The sequence below is a fragment of the Dioscorea cayenensis genome, chromosome 9, assembly GCF_009730915.1.
Source record: "Dioscorea cayenensis subsp. rotundata cultivar TDr96_F1 chromosome 9, TDr96_F1_v2_PseudoChromosome.rev07_lg8_w22 25.fasta, whole genome shotgun sequence".
Classification (NCBI taxonomy): domain Eukaryota; kingdom Viridiplantae; phylum Streptophyta; class Magnoliopsida; order Dioscoreales; family Dioscoreaceae; genus Dioscorea; species Dioscorea cayenensis.
In genome coordinates, this window is record NC_052479.1 from 21,143,460 (window position 1) to 21,147,578 (window position 4,119).

General features: G+C 43.9%; 1 non-coding gene across 1 annotated transcript; it reads left to right on the plus strand.

Moving 5' to 3' along the window:
- Positions 1–1,004: 1,004 nt before the first annotated feature.
- LOC120269728 lies at positions 1,005–1,112 on the plus strand. Its single transcript, XR_005539367.1, has one exon. It is a non-coding gene; the product is annotated as a small nucleolar RNA R71 (small nucleolar RNA).
- The last annotated feature ends 3,007 nt before the right edge of the window (positions 1,113–4,119 follow it).

Genomic DNA, 4,119 nt, shown 5'->3' on the forward strand with positions numbered 1-4,119 from the left:
GCCTCAACAAAAGGAATGTTGATGTGGAGTTTCTTGAACAAACTCAGGAACTTCTTATACTGTTCATCCCCTTGGTCATTCTTTAATCTAGAGGGATAAGGGATTCTTGGCTTGAAAGGTGGGGTTGCCACCTCTTTCTCTTTGTTTGCTCCCTCCTCAACCTCTACAACCTCGGGTGCATGTTCTTTCGGTTTCTCACTCCCGAAGCCTCCCTTCAACCTCACGCACCACTTCTCAAAGTGATCGCCTTCACATGTTCTCTAGGGTTGGTTTCGTGTTGCTTGGTAAACTTCCATGTGGCCTTTCGGAGAAAGACTTCGCAATTTGCCCCACTTGATTTTCAATATTGTGCAAGGAGGCTGTGTGATTGCGAAGTGTAGCCTCGACTGATTCAAACCTTGTATTTGCTGATGGAACAAATCTAGCCAAGTGCTTCTCCAAATCTGTCATTTGGGTTTCCAAGCCTGAAATTCTGTTTTCCAATTGAGGGGCTTGTTGTTGTTATTGTTGGAAACCCGATGGCCCCATGGTCTTCTGTGGTCCTTGATTACTCCATGAAAAGTTGGGATGATTCTTCCAACCTCGAATTGTGGGTGTTGTCAGATGGATTCCCTTGAGGTCTCATTCCATTACCCTACAAAGTCAGCGTTCTCAATTGAAGAAACATCACCAATGACGATTGGGCAATCGTAGGGAGCATGTCCTCCACCACAACCGTGCAATTGGTCACGGCAGTAACTCTATTCAAAGCTATAAGATCTAGCTTCTACTCCAAACTCTCCACTTGGGCTCGCTAATGAAGTTACCGCATCAATTTCATGCGATCGCCACCTTTTTCTTCTCCCGCTGCTCCATTGGTAGCTATTTAACCCCATTTCCTCAATCAATTGATGAGCCTCATCGGGGGTCTTGCTACCTAAGGTATCTCCCCGCACGCATCCAAGAGTTTCCTTGTACTCGGGTCCAAACAATTATAGAATGTTTGAACAATCATCCACTCAGGGAATCCGTGTTCAGGACACTTTCGCAGGAGTTCCTTGAACCTTTCCCATGTCTCAAATAGAGACTCCAATTCCAAGCTGCACAAAGGATGAGATCTCATTCCTAAGCTTTTGTCTGATTTTTCGGGAGGGAAATAACTGGCTAGAAAAAGCTTCTACCATATCCTCCCATGTAGTGATTGATGCTCTAGGTAATGAGTGTAGCCCAGCGCTGCTCTCCCCTTTTAAGGGAAAATGGGAAGGCTCTCAATTTGATGGCATCATTCGTCACACCATTTATCTTCAGCATGCTCACACACCTCGAGGAAGCTCTCTATGTGACTGCTGATCCCTCATCGGCCAAACCATTAAATTAGTGCGGATCATGCGGCATATGGATGAATGCCGGGCTTTTAGCTCAAGTTCGAGTCGTAATTGGGACGACAATACTGATTGCGGCGAACACCGAACGCTCCCGCATAATCGGATAGTGTTCGTTGTTGCTCATTTTGTTCTCGCCATGTTTTTCGATCCTTCTACTTCCAAATCACCTGGATTATGCTAGTTTCTGCACTGTGTTCTTTCCCTTTTTCTAAGTGTACGTCTCAAGCTCGTGGTCTCCTTCAATCAATATTGATGGATTCCCTCGGGTCATAACTCTGAGCTACACCAAAAATAAAGAAAAAGAAAAATCAGAACAATGATATAATAAGAAGATATGAATTAGAATGTGTGGTGAAATAGCTAAGAAAAACAAAGTACAAAGTATCTCTAAACGCCTAGCTCCAAGCAACGGGCGCCCAAAAAACTGACAAGATCCTTGCAGTATATCCGCAAGTGCACGGGTTTGTCGAGTAATAATCCCGGGTGAGTGGGGTCTGAATCAACAGGGAGTAGGGAGTAAAGACACTTAATTGGATTCTTAGCTATGTGGGTGTATCAACAATAATAAGTGTGATAATGATTCAATTCTCAACAATTAAAAGCAACAAGTAAGAGAGCAAAAGTAAGGAGGAGGTAAGGCAATCGATAAAGGTGGGGTACTCGGATGATCCTTCACCTAGGATAATCGCTCAAGTGCAAGAACTCTCTGTATGCTTCCTAATCAATGCAATGGTGAGTCGTGGAAATCCTTACATACATAGTCCCAAATCTAAGGTCAACTATGCTAACTCTATACATGTCCCGTGAGGAGAAATCAAACAATCTCAACACCGCACACTCGCGACAGAGTTGCAATGAGCTCTAGGGATTCCAAGTGATAAATCTCTTCCTAGATTTAGAGCTAACCCTTTGGTCCAAAGTGGAAGGTCCCTAGCTACAATTAAGCCCCAGATACTATGATCACCCTCAGCGCTCACCCATTGCACGCGCAACTAGGCCCCCAGCGGAGGTTCATCCTTTAGACCATTCACTCTATGTATGCCGCAAAGAACCTCAAGGAACGGAGGTAGAATTTATCACGGCGGAGGAAAGGGGCGCCTTGTACTCTCTCGACTCACCCTCTCAACCCTCCAACCAGCTTTCTGTCTATTGCCTCGCGGCTCTCACTCACTAAGGTTACCAACAAGAACTCTCAACCCTAGTGTCACTCTAGGGGAAATGTTCACACAATGAAGCATTCAAGGTTGAACTCACATAAACATCAATTTATCTGAAAGCATAATAAAGAAGTTCAATGAAACTATACATCCTAGGTTTTCACAATCACCCAAGTACTCATTAGGGTTTAGCTCTCCATGGAGCTAAGTACAATCAAAGAAATCGAATGTAAAAGCAATGAATCCATAAAGAAACCCCCGATGGTCGTGTCGATGGTCTTGTGGAGAGTCCTCTACTCATCGCGAAGAGATCCTTTGTCCGCCTAGGATACACCTCGACGGATCGATGCCGACGAAAAGCTCTCCCAATAATCTTTCTTCCAAATGAGGCGGATGTCGGAGCCATAGAACCTCCAAAAACCCAGCCAATACCCTCAAACCTTAGCCGCTTTCTCTGTTGGGGAAAAGATGGAGAAAGAATACCAAAAATCGGGATCGAATCGGCTTTTAAATAAGGCTCGAAATCGGGCAACCCACGGGCGTGGAAGCTACACGCGACTGCACTTCGCACACGGGCATGGATAATCTCACACGCCCGCAGTGGATTCTCCGCTTCTCCGATTTCTCGGTACCGGTGATGAACAAGGTCGCTATAGTACTTGGCAACAAGCAGTTCTACTACGCCTCCGACCGAATAATGTCCCAATTCAATACTTTGATCGGGTAACGCAAATGGGTACACGCTCACATCGTGAATGTTGCTTCTTCAAGTTGATATATATGTTGGTGGAGCTCTTGTTCTTATATCGCATAAGACGGATGCTCGAGTGTGATCGTGTGTGCTGCCTGTCCAAATGGATGTGCTCACTCGAATGCAAGGAGGTTGGCAAACACTCTAGCATCTCACACCTGTCCCTATGTCTTTCCCGCTTTGAACCTTAGCAAGATCTCCAAAAATAGGTTCATTATGATCCACATTGGCCTATTTTCTTCATACTCATCTCACAACCGTATATGCATAAAAGTAACATAAAACACACATATTAATGTAAAAACATAAGAAAAGTAATGCTCAACATAAGGAATGAACACTTCGCGATTCATATCGCACAGCACTTATCATAGTGCGTACACGATCTACTTCTTGGCTTCCTTTCTTAATACTTAGCTTCACAACCCTACATGCCCAAAAGAACTACAACAACACATGTATTAGTGCTTAAACCTCGATGAAAGTAATGCTCATCATCAAGAAAAGAATACTCACATTCTTAATACGTAGCACTTATCAACATGCTTTTATCTAATCGACCAATTGCTATTAGTGTGGTACAACTTTAGTGGAATAGGTGGATTTTTGTAGGCAATGCATTTTAGAGGTCAAGGAATTCCATATGGCACTACCTATAATCCGTAGAGGAGCCACCCAAAACTTCTTGGAGTAATCAAGGGAAACAAAGACTATGGCACCATTGGGTTTCCAACAACAACAAGCCCCAAATATGGAGAATAGAATTTTAGGATTAGAAGAATTGATAAGTGCTTTGTGCGACATGAATGCGGTATGCTCATCCCTTATGTTGAGCATTACTTTTCTT